Source organism: Punica granatum, chromosome 4 (assembly GCF_007655135.1).
Source record: "Punica granatum isolate Tunisia-2019 chromosome 4, ASM765513v2, whole genome shotgun sequence".
Classification (NCBI taxonomy): Eukaryota; Viridiplantae; Streptophyta; class Magnoliopsida; order Myrtales; family Lythraceae; genus Punica; species Punica granatum.
The window spans coordinates 20690150-20703127 of NC_045130.1; the positions used below are offsets into that span (position 1 = coordinate 20690150).

General features: G+C 46.5%; 1 long non-coding RNA gene across 1 annotated transcript; it reads right to left on the reverse strand.

The window, feature by feature from the left end:
- Positions 1–4146: 4146 nt before the first annotated feature.
- On the reverse strand, positions 4147–10105 carry LOC116206099. The gene is made up of 2 exons (XR_004156635.1): positions 8164–10105; positions 4147–6134 (listed from the first exon to the last, which is right to left on the reverse strand). It is a non-coding gene; the product is annotated as an uncharacterized LOC116206099 (long non-coding RNA).
- Positions 10106–12978: the final 2873 nt, after the last annotated feature.

Sequence of the window (12978 nt, forward strand, 5' to 3'; positions counted from 1 at the left end):
AACTCGATTTCCTAGGTCAAGCACATGGAATTCACCCTTTTAGGTTCAGGATTGACCATGATATGATGCGTCGAATCCCATGCTCGAGCTGCTGTATTCACTGTTTGGGCACCCCAGCTCCCACGAATTTTATCTTTTTGTTCGAAAGGGCTCTCAACGTGATTTTTTCATTGAAATGTCCCCAACTCACCAAACCTTGATCTAAAAATATCGAACTTAGTTCTAGGATCCACGAAGATAGTCGTTCTCACCGAAGAAAATGATACAGAGACGTGATTTCCCCTTTGTCCACTGCCTTCGGTTCGAATATTGATAATTCGTGCCTTACTCTTCGGGATCAATTGTGTATGCTGCAAAATTCCATATGTTGCCATCGTCATTTTTTTGTTAGAGTTGTGGAACCCTAGTCGGAAGCCTTGTTGATGTCATATCCTAGAGCCGGTGGACCAAAATGGGGTGCTGACAGCTTGCCCCTCTTTGGTTGCGTGCTCGATTAGAGGATGTAGCCAAAGATTATGAGAAGCAACCCTTTTTGGTTCCGGCGACTGCTTCGACCTCTCTCTCGATGGCCGCTGGTTCCTCAGCTTTGGATGCGTGGGAAGAAATTAAGCATATGTACTTAAATCTATTAAACAGATGTCGGAATCAGTGAATAGGAGAAGGGGAATCGGACTCAAAGCAATAAGTCGCGGGTTTATCGAAAGTAAAGGCACCGATTTATGGGCCTGTGCGGTGCGATAAAATAAAGACACGGGTTTATGGGCCCGTGCGGTGCTGGAAAAGTAAAGACACGGGTTTATGGGCCCGTGCAGTGCAGGAAAAGTAAGGACACGGGTTTATGAGCCTGTACGGTGCAAGAAAATAAAGACACGGGTTTATGGGCTCGTGCGGTGTGAGAAAATAAAGACACGGGTTTATGGGCCCGTGCGGTGCAGGAAAAGCAAAGACACGGGTTTATGGGCCCGTGCGGTGCGAGAAAATAAAGACACGGGTTTATGGGCCCGTGCGGTGCTGGAAAAGTAAAGACACGGGTTTATGGGCCCGTGCAGTGCAGGAAAAGTAAGGACACGGGTTTATGGGCTGGTACGGTGCGAGAAAATAAAGACACGGGTTTATGGGCCCGTGCGGTGCGAGAAAATAAAGACACGGGTTTATGCGCCCGTGCGGTGCAGGAAAAGTAAAGACACGGGTTTATGGGCCCGTGCGGTGCGAGAAAATAAAGACACGGGTTTATGGGCCCGTGCGGTGCGAGAAAATAAAGACACGGGTTTATGGGCCCGTGCGGTGCATGAAAAGTAAAGACACGGGTTTATTGGCCCGTGCGGTGCAAGAAAATAAAGACACGAGTTTATGGGCCCGTGCGGTGCATGAAAAGTAAAGACACAGGTTTATGGGCCCGTGCGGTGCGAGAAAATAAAGACACGGGTTTATGGGCCCGTGCGGTGCAGGAAATAAAGACACAGGTTTATGGGCTCGTGCGGTGCAGGAAATAAAGACACGAGTTTATGGGCCCGTGAGGTGCAGAAAAAGTAAAGACACGGGCTTATAGGCCTGTGCGGTGCAGATAAAGTAAAGACACGGGTTTATGGGCCCGTGCGGTGCGAGAAAATAAAGACACGGGTTTATGGGCCCGTGCGGTGCATGAAAAGTAAAGACACGGGTTTATGGGCCCGTGAAATGCAGGAAAAGTAAAGACACGGGTTTATGGGCCCGTGGAGTGCAGGAAAAGTAAAATCACGGGTTTATGGGCCCGTGCGGTGCAGATAAAGTAAAGACACGGGTTTATGGGCCCGTGCGGTGCAGAGAAAATAAAAGCACGGGTTTATGGGCCCGTGGAATGCAGGAAAAGTAAAGACATGGGTTTATGGGCCCGTGTTGTGCGAGAAGCAGTAAAGATGGACACGGAGTCCTGGACGCGGAGTCCGAAAAGCAGTAAAGATGGACACGGAGTCCGAAAAGCAATAAAGAAATAAATGCAAATTTGGTAGGAAGGGATTAGCGAATATGGAGGCAGGAGTCCATGTTAGACGATAGCGCTTGACATTGAACTGGAGTCACGTGTGAGTGATGTGGGATGCCGACTGTTACGTGGTGGGAAAGTCGCAGGGGAATGACATCAGGTGACCTCAGAGGACCCTCCACTCGATTTGAGATTGTGACCGGCCGCGTGAGGCAATCGTGAGTCAGTTAAGGAGGAGATGCCCCTTGGGGTTCCATGCGCATCTGTACGTAGGAGAGAACAATAGCTAACGGTGGATGTCAGTCGCGTGAGACCACTGAAATTGCAATTTGTCCTTGGTGAGAATGGTCCGGTCGCTGTGTTCACCGAGGATGCCCCAGTAGCTTGTGAATGTTATCGTAGAGAGGCGGTGCTGTAGAGAAGAGCATAACTCTTCGTTAGTCATGTGGACAGTGGTGCGCGCTGAGTGTAAAGGGCTGATGCTGTCCCAAATGTGTTGATCTGCTGTCGATTGACGTTGCTGCCGCGATGAAGTTGCTTCGTCGGTGCTTTGCCCCTGGGACAGCAGTGTGTTTGATCTGCCGGAAGCCGACCCTGCTGCTGGATCGATTATTTGTTGCTCTTGTTGGCAGCTGGTCTCGCCGCTGAAGCGATTACTTGCTGGGAATGCCCCGGTCTCGCCACTGGGACTTTTGCTTGCTAAGCGGTTGCTCGTTGCTCCGCCGGATGCCGGCCCTGCTGGGATGGTTGTGCTTTGCTGAGGGACCGGCGTCTTGCGGTGCAGGACTCGAGCTCTGAGAGCGCCTATGTACCCTCTTGGACAGGGTATCAGAGTCTGCCGTAGTTCTTGCTGTTTGCAGTATCTGTAGTCCTGATAAATTCAGTAAATCAGTGGTGAGTTACTAACAATGTGTAAGCACAGGTAAAAAGGAGTAACTGCGACGCATGTTCTTCAATTTCGGGTCGCTTGAGTGACCCATGAAGAATTTTGTTTTGGCAATACGAACGGGTTCCTGTTTCTGAAAGCCTCGATGCAAGGCCTCCAAAGTTTCTACTGGTCATGCATGGGCATATTGAGACATTCTCAATGATGCCCCAGCGGCCCTATCGATTGTTCGACGAACTCGTCGGCTTGGGACCCTTCTCGTCAGGGTGCCATTGGACGGCTGCGTTTGTAACCCGCATGGAGATTTCTGTGCAAATTTGGTCAGACCTCGGTCTAGTCATTTCCAAAGTGTTATGACTAGACTCCCGAAAATGAATGTCTGGGACTTTGGCTCTGTGGTAGCCGATTGTAGGGTGGCTGTGACCCGTTTGGAGTTATGCGATTAACAAAGAGAAAAGAGAAAGCTTAGGTAACACGCTGCCCCAGGCTAAAAGGATACATGAGTTCACGCCTGCCGCGAGATGTACCCCTCTTTTCTTTCAACTTCTTGTCCTGTAGGCTATTGCGAAGTGCTCGGATGGTGTGCTTGCTTGTGCACTGTGCTTGGGGAAGAAACCGCCTAGGACAGTTGAGCCGCATTAAGGAGTTGATCAGGGATTGTGTCGGAGTAGATAACCTGGTCATTTCTCTTGGGGATCCCTAGTCCGCGCACTGAGGGCCCAGGGTGACTGTTTTGCTCATCTTTCGTTTTACTCTCCTTTTGCTACGGTCACCCGCCTCGGGGCCGTACCTCTCAACCTAAAGGGGATTAGCTCTCCTTTTGCCACGACTGCCCGCCCCGGGATTTTCAGTCGTGCCTCTCTCTTGCCCTAACTTTTGCCTAGGTCGCCCCGAGGGGTTTTCGACCTAGCGGGCTCGATTATTTTGTCTCTCGAGTTTGCAAGGGCGAAGGATTCGACCTCCGAGTGCGTTGTGTTCTGTCTCCGTCGAGGAGTTGCGTCTGCTGCTCCCCTTTTTGTCGGGGTTTGTTGATTTCTTCTTCAAATTGGCGGCACCAGAGTTTTATATCTCGGCGGTGCTTTATTTTGTTCATTGGCGGGTTTTTCCCGCGTCTTTTCTCTCACTCTTCATTGGCGGGTTTTTCCCGCTTCTTTTCGCTCTTTTTTTTTTGCAACTGGGGTTTGTTTTGTCCCCCGTGTATTTGTTGGAAACTCCTCGACTTTGCATTGCGTGGTCGCTTTGGTGTGCCTTGCCCTATTTCGCGAGGGCCGGCCTTTCATGGAGGTTTGGCTCCTGGATATTCGGAAGCCGAACTTCGTGTTGCTCGTCCTTGCAAACTTTACAAATGATTTCCCTTATCATATAAGAATAAGAATAAGATTTGCCCTGGGGTACAGGTGACCGAGGTTGCCCCTGCATGAGTGTTGAACGCGGATGCCCCGGTCTTCGTGGTCTGCGTCGGACGTCATTCCTGACCGTGTCTTATCGCTCCCGTGGAGGGTGCCTCTATGAGGATAGGCGCTCTTGAAGTCGGCATACGTGTTTTGCTTCAGGGGCCATGCTTGCTATCGACTAAGATGGTTGGGTTGACAACATGTGGCTCACTCAGTCGTTTTTGTCTTCGGCTTCGTTAAAAGAAGGGTACTTCCGTATCAAGCCTCTTTCCTGTCGAAGAGACCCGATAGGAGTTCTCGTGGAGATGTGAACCCGTGTATCGCTCTTCGCTTGTAGCTGGCGTGCCCCTGTGAAGGATGACAAAGAAGATGATGTATTAGGTGATTATTCGGTGAAATATGTGGTAAGAAATGTAAGGTGGACCCATGGGAAGTTCCCTCATCCAGCGCGCGGCCCATGGGGTGCCGCGCGTGGGGGACACTCAATTTCGGGAGTCCGGTCATCGCCACGCTGGAGCGATTAGATTGTGATTGGGAAACGCATAGTTGTACTTTCCCCGATTGCGGGTTGGTCTGCGCAACCGTCCTAGGAAAAGCTCGAGGAGCCGAGTCCCATTGGGACATGCGAATCGGACAGGTCCGACAAAACCAATAGGGCGTCTTTGAGACTGTTCAAGTGCCCCTTGAATGGTTCATTCATGCCGAGAGCTTGTTTGGAAATGCGAATAAATGTAAAAGAGCATTTGAATGAGAGTGTGTGTTGCCCCGGTAGCAGGTCGATGACCATAGCGGAGGGTGGGGTGAGCCCATTATTCAATCGGCAGTGTGATCATGCTGGAAGCCTCGTGGCGGTGGGCTGGGACATGCTATGTTCGTTGGAGCTGTCGCCTGTGATCTTTCGTGGAGGGAAGGTTGGGCTCATTCTTCCATCGGCAGTGTGATCGTGCTGCAAGCCCCGTGGCGAGTGGGTTGGGACATGCTATGTTCGTTGGAACTGTCGCTTGTGATCTTTCGTGGAGGGAAGGTCGGTCCTCAGTGTTTGGATTCCGAGGAGGTAGCAGAGAAGTGTTTCCTGTCTCGATTTTAGAATTCAGATTGCCTTCTTGTCGGTTATCTCCTGCAATAGGAAAAGGGAAACGATGAAGGAGCAAACTATGTTCGCAATTTCAACGTAAAGGCGCAGGGGATCGAACTAGCCTGGTAGGCGTCGTGCGAGCGCCGGAGGTATGTGCATGGGTAAGGTGGAGGTATACTCGCACGACGCGGAAGGACGCACTCAGTTGTGCTGGTGGATGTGCTCAGTTGCGCGAAGAGACGTGTGCTCTTGATCACGCGATGATGCTTAGTTGCACGGGGTCAGTGAGAAGGTAGCTTTGCCAATGAAGGTGGATCGGCCCTCGGGTCACGGCTTGCCTTGCCGTGAAAGTCGTGATTGGTCTACCTGCGAAGAAGGTCTTCACTCACTTGCATGGTGGGACGTTAGCTGTTATACAAAACAGTAAATGAGTAGGATACATGCGATGCATGAGTTTTTTCAAAACTAATGCCGCCATTCACATTGACTCAAAACGATCAAAGTACAATGTAAATTTTGTAAAATAAAGCCTTAAGCCAGTCTTCCACCACACTCGGAGTTTGAGCGAGCGCGGCATTGGATTTCTGTAGTGGGTCTGAGCGAGCTCCCTTTGAGGTTGTGGTTGGCCGACTAGTTCCTCATCTCTCAGCAATCTCTCAGTGATCGGTCCTAGTGTTGGTGAGGTCGATCATAGTGGCTGTGCTCGAAGGAAAGGGTGTCCTAGGAGACGTGTGGCATGCATCTTGTGGCGCGTCGGTGAGGTCCTTATAGATTGGTGGGCTCTATCGAGGTGCGAGCAAGAGGATGAGTGAGGCGTCTCTTACCAAGACGAAAGGAAGATCGACTTAGCACTCGTCAATATGAATGACACCCTAATTTTGTAAAACATATGATGCATGTGTGCAAAGAAAGTAAATGCCCACGGCTTAGTACAAATTACAAGGTACATCGCTCTTGAAACAGAAAAGACTCAAGTGGCACGCAGGCCGACTCAATGGACTGTTCGTCGAAACCGAGTTGGAGGATGGCATGGAGCTCCTGCAGAATGCATGGTTTTAGTGCTACAGGGACCGTGCTACGTAAGGATGGGGGCTCCCGACTCAAGGGTGTCAGTTCCTTGAAATCGGGCGGGGATCTTTGGGGGCCTAATCGACGGTCCAATCGTGCGACGTACCCTTACTCGGAACCCCTATCTAACCTGTGTTTCCTAAGATCGATCGTGGGACGCGACCCGTAGGTACTTGAAGCTAGTATGATATGCAATGTGCGTGCGAGAAATAAAAGTGCGTAAAGTAGATAAGCGAGAAATTGCGAAAAGCGATAAATAAACAAGCAAACAAAGCAAGCGAGAACGAGCTCGAACCCTCTAAGTGTCCCCAGTGGAGTCGCCAAGCTGTGCGCACCCGAATTTCGTCTCATCGGGGCACGCATGCGCGCGCCTAAATGCAACGCGACTTGGGAGTGTCCACCTTCTCGGGGAAGCGCGACGGACGCACGTGAGAAGGAGTCGCCACTACCTGTTTACGACCCGAGGGTCGAGGGCCGGTGAGTCGCCCGGGTCTAGGGTTACGAGGTACACCTAATTGCTAAGGCATATGGTCTGTACGGAACCGAAAGTTCCGAATTCGGGGGTTCTATTACGTGTGAGCCTATATCCCACACGCCCTTTCGGTACTCTAGCTTGTTTAGGCTTGCCATTTTAATTTAATTACCACTTAGTTAAGTTTCGCTCATCTTATGCGTTTTGACACCGTAAATTCGAAGAAACAATCTGACCGTCCACTCTCCGACCGTGATTTTACATGAATATATGTATAATATAAAACCTTACATTGTTCTCTCAAATAAATAAAAGACAAGCTACAATGACTAAATCCCGGTTGGTTCGCATTTGGCCATTATTTCACTCATGCTCACCGTGTGGTTTTGGAAAAGACCGAAAATTAAATTAAATGCGCACTCGGTGTATGGGGGCATTGGACCCCGTGATCGACGGTTATGGGCGTTGGACCCAGTGTGAATCGAGTCCTAAAGGATTGGGCTCGATCCGCATAACAAACAAGTGCAAAAATGTAACGAGTAAGCTTAAATAAACAAACAATGAGATTTTGTTATTGTAGAATTTACGTGAGTTAATCAATTATTATCCGGGGTATCTTGACATACAAATCCTACCCTAAAATAAACAAATAGATTGATGGATAGGGTATGTAGCATTCGGCATTATTTTAAATGGACCCGATAGACAAGACGTCTGTAGTCAAGTCTCGAATGTGTGAGTTATATTTAAATTATTATGTACCATGACAATGTGGCTTTTACAAATTATGACAAAAATGTTTTCGCCTAAAAAACCCAAAATCTATCCAATTTTGCCTATTTACCCGTGTTTGATTATGCCGAATGCACAGTTAGTCAAATTCTGCATTTTATGACAGAAGAACTTGTTCTTAAATTATCGACGTGGTTACCGATAATTTATCAATTTATGCATTTTGCTTAAAGCCGAGTGATTTATTTAGCCCAATTATAAGTCTCTTTCCCCGTACGTGGAATTATTGAGTTTAATTAAAATATGCCGAATGCTTTAGTTTGCGAGTTTCGAGCCATCGAGCCAGTCATTGGTGGACCGTCCGACAAAAGCTCTAATTCTCGACTATCCTGAATTTAAATTCAAATTTTAAACTGAGTTTATATGATTAATCCAAATTTGTGTGAGATTTTAATTAAATTATCAAGGAAACATCCAGACACACAAATCACGGGCACACAATCATGTCAAGCTCATCGAATTCACTCATCGAACATCGAAAGACCTATCGCATGTTACTAAGATGGAGATTTATACCTGATTCCAAGAGATTCTCAAGATGAGCTAGCTCGGAAGATTCTTGACTACCACGGACCGGGGCGGCCTTCAAGTCGAGACTCAACCTAAGCCTAGGTAAGTCTCCATGTCTTGGAGCTCCATCGGCATTGGCCAAATATCTTCTTATATCTCCCCTTTCTTCTCCTCTCGTGAGACATGCAAGACAAGAAACAAATACGAGGGGAGTACGGAAGAAGAAGAACACAACGAGGAGCGCTTACTGTGAAAACAAGACTTCCAAGGCAAGAACATAGCATCACAAGATCACTCCTATAATTTGGGAGGCAAATGGCACAGAAATAGAAGAGATCCTATCCAAGTAAAACGCTGCTAGGCGTAAGCAAAATGAAGCCAAGGAATGCATGCTCATGGACGACCAATGGATGACATCAATCTTTATTTAATAACTTTCAAAGACACCGAATAAATCATGCCAGCCAATCAGCCTGCTATTAGATCAAGTGTCTTTTTTCAAATTGAACTGAAGCTCAAAAGCCTATAACACTAAATTCGGATCAGAACTGTCACTAGGGCAAAATCAGCTTGAAATCAACAAAAATTATATTCCTTCGACTATAATCGAGATCCCGTAACCAAACATGGAAAAACAACCCCGAAGAGATGATATAACATTCACTTCAAGCCACAATGGGACCAACAAACCTCTACTTATAGATCAGCCACAAAATCGGACATGATGATAACTTATCGAACTCGAATAAAACATCTCAAGTCGCATAAAATTCACTAAATAATATCATGAACCCATCTCCAAGTCAATCACATGAATGGCCATCCCTCGTCTCGGCCATTCTTCGTGTCATTCATTCTCTGCATTCAAGGAAATATCACCGCTTAGCACATCCCATTGAGCTACACATTCGGGCGTCATCAAACTCATGCAAAAAAATCCTAAATCGAAGAAAATAACAGCTACACAAATAAGCTCTTATATTGGACATATTCTTGGATTAACAAGATCAAAGAAATGCGCTCTGATCCCTCAAATGCGGCCAATCAGCTCAGCCCATACATTAAACGTAACGCGTTCTCATCAAAACCATGTCAAACATACTCAAAGTGATCAAGAGAATGCACACAACTCAGCTTACATGAGATATATGTTCTGGAGTCATCAAGATCGTATGGATTGACCCAAAATCAATCGAAGTGTCAGCATGTAACTCAGCCACATACTTACATGCAACATTGAATCATCAAAATCATGCCAAACATGCTAATATTGACCCATGAATCATCACTCTACTCAGTCCGTAGTTCTAGTACCATCTCATCCCAACAAAATCAAATGCAATGACCATAAATCGAGTAGAAAACTTTAACTTGCATCTCAGCCATGCACTCGGGTGTCACAGTAAGTACACGAAATCTACTTTAACGAGATCAAAACGACATGAGAAGCAAAGGGAAGGTGTCCTTAAAACATCTAGACATGAAGGCAATTCATTTCGTGAGGTAAAGATGATTAAAACAAATCTCTTAAGGCTACAACCCAATGCTGCCCAGAGTATAGAGGGAACGGGAAGAAAACTTAGCTCTCGAGAAGAAGTCGACGGTGTTGAGAGAGAAGAGTGAGAGGCAGCTGAAGGTTTCAGGGCAGTGGCGACAAAGACTGAAGTCGAGTAGGGCAGTAACTCGGTGGGTGCAAGGGAGGAGCACTGGCGGTCTGTGTTGTCCTGGCCGCGAGAAGGAGAGAGACTCCGGGAAAACCAAAGCTCCGGTCCGTTGAGAGGGAGAGAAGACTGAGCTGAGGGTTCGTTTCGATCAGAGTCAAGCTGAGGGAGTCCATCGGAAGGTGCTCGAGGCGGCGTGAGGGAGCTGGAGGAGCCTCTAGGGTTTTCTTTTTCTTTCTTTTTTTCCCTCGAGCCTTAGGGTTTTTTTTTTTTCGTTGCCAGCTAAGGGAGCGTCAGCTGAGAGTGAGCTGGAGGTTTTTTTCTCTTTTTTCTGGACCCACCGAAAAAAAGAAAAGAAAAGAAAAGAGAAGAAGAACCAGAAGAGGAAATGGGGGTAGCGGGGAAAAAAAGGCAGGAGGGGCAGAGCTGTGACCATTGGTCCATGGGATGACTCGAACATCCGGAATTTTCCTAAATTTCTCATGAACCTTTCGGTCTATGTGATATTTTTCCTTGATCCCTACATGAGCTGGGCACATCCTTGTAAAATTTGAACATCGTTCGACCTCGGGAAGTTCTCGAAACAATTTTTCTTCGATAGCTGGCCCGAACCGGGAAATTTGGTCCTTATCTGTGAAGAGACCCTTAATTCTGTACTAATCTAGCCAAAAATGCATCCCCTTTTTCTTGATTTTCTGAATCTCCAGTGAATTGGGAATCCAATGCCGTTGGCCATGCTCGAAGACGCGAAGAATTGAATTGCTTATGGATTTTCTCCCTCGATTGGTAGAGTCTGTCCCGGTTTAACAGTTTCGGGCATGGTGCGCTCAAAAATTCATAACTCTCTCTCCGTATTGAATATTGGAATGAACGACCCATCAAATTGAACCTAACTCGATTTCCTAGGTCAAGCATATAGAATTCACCCTTTTAGGTTCAGGATTGACCATGATATGATGCGTCGAATCCCATGCTCGAGCTGCTGTATTCACTGTTTGGGCACCCCAGCTCCCACGAATTTTATCTTTTTGCTCGAAAGGGCTCTCGACGTGATTTTTGCATTGAAATGTCCCCAACTCACCAAAACTTGATCTAAAAATATCGAACTTAGTTCTAGGATCCACGAAGATAGTCGTTCTCACCGAAGAAAATGATACAGAGACGTGATTTTCCCTTTGTCCACTGCCTTCGATTCGAATATTGATAATTCGTGCCTTACTCTTCGGGATCAATTGTGTATGCTGCAAAATTCCATATGTTGCCGTCGTCATTTTTTTGTTAGAGTTGTGGAACCCTAGTCGGAAGTCTTGTTGATGTCATATCCTAGAGCCGGTGGACCAAAATGGGGTGCTGACAACGGTTATGCCCTTGGACGATAAAATGTGTGAACTGTATGTGTAAAATTGAAATCGCGTGACACGAAGAGGTCTAAAGAGGACTCGTACACTTCGACATGAGCCGCCTCAAATCAGGCCCGGACTCGAGTTATAGTACACGAGCGCTCCCTAGACACTAATTTCGTTCGTGTTATGCGTCTCGATGTTTTGAGATTGTGGATTTTAAAAGGGCATTTCCACCATTTGGTGATCCGTCGATGCGTTTACAAATTGAAATTTGATTCATCCAATTATTTAAGCCGAATGATTTAATTAATTAAATGACACGTCCCATTTCTCGTTTGTGGAGTGATTTAGTGGTTGAGGAGTTGAACCTTGATTATTATGGTCTAATGAGATGATTGTTCGGGGTTAATGCGCCTAACATGTAAATTAATCGTGAAGCTAATGATTTAAACAAAAAATGTAATTGCAATCAATTCCAAGAATCGGTTTTAATCGTTTCTTGCATGCATAAGACGTTAAGCATAATAATAACACACATATTTACAAAGTCGATGCCACCATGGTCTTGGAATCACAAATAAACATGCAATACAAACACAAACATGATATTTAATGGAATCAATAAAATGGCATCGACACGAAAAACGAGGTAAATTGTAAACGCAATAAACATGAAAATAGAGTTGAATCAGGGTCAAGATTCAGTTTGGAGAGGGCTACATTAGACCAAAAAAAAACAGTGTGATCTAATCTGTCGAATAGACGGAAAGTTCGGTAAATAATTTTTATTCGGACTTTCAACGCCCATAAAAATATGAAATTTTGTGTGGAACCTTAAAATAACATCAGGAATGTGTGGTAAAGATTTCAGTTCATTTTGAAGTCGGATGGTACGCGAGGTCTATCAAAATCAGACTTAAAACACCGAAATAACGGGTAAATATTTTTTATCCAGAGCTCCAGTACCCAAAAAAATCTGAAATTTTGTGTGGGGACTTAAAATAACATCAAGTATCTATGGTAAAAATTTCAGCTCATTTCGAACTCGGATGGTTCACGAGACATATCGAAATCGGACCGAGAATACCGAAATAACGGGTAAACGTTTTTTCTCCAGAGATCTAGCAACCAGAAAAATCTGAATTTTTGTGTGGGGACTTAAAATAACATCAAGTGTCTGTGGTAAAAATTTCAGCTCATTTCAAACTCGGATGGTTCACAAAGTTGCTCAACGGCCAAACCCGGGATCTAAGGAAAATCATGTGAAATGAGCCCTTAACACCCATCCAACACTCCAGCAGCAAACACACATGCAATAAGTCGATGTTTACCTAGCCTCGGGATGTGAGGAAAGAGTCGGAGAAGTGGTCTAGAGGGTCGCTAGACCAGGCTGGACGGCAAGGGCATAATGCACCCGAGAGGTATAACAGCGGCAGTCAAGGAAGAAATAGGTCGGCACGGCGGCTTGGGCTACTTTTACCATGCGGGTTCGAGTTCCTTCAACTCCTAATGGGCTTCTCTTGGTGTTTGTGACCAGCTTGTGGCGTGCGCACGATTGATTTCAACCGGAAATGCAAAGAGAAACCTATAAAAAAAACTGTGAAAACCAGGTAAAGGAAAAGATTGAAAAATGGCGGTCTTGTGCGGTCAAGTGGCTCTCAGCACGTGACCACCTTGTCACGGGGGAGAGTGAGGGTCGAGGGGAACCCTTAGAATGTGATGGCACGACTCGCCGTGGTCGTGGGAAGAAATGGCGTGCCGAGGACCCCGAGGTGGCTATGGAAACCTGTTTCTGTACTGTTTCTGTTACCTGCTGA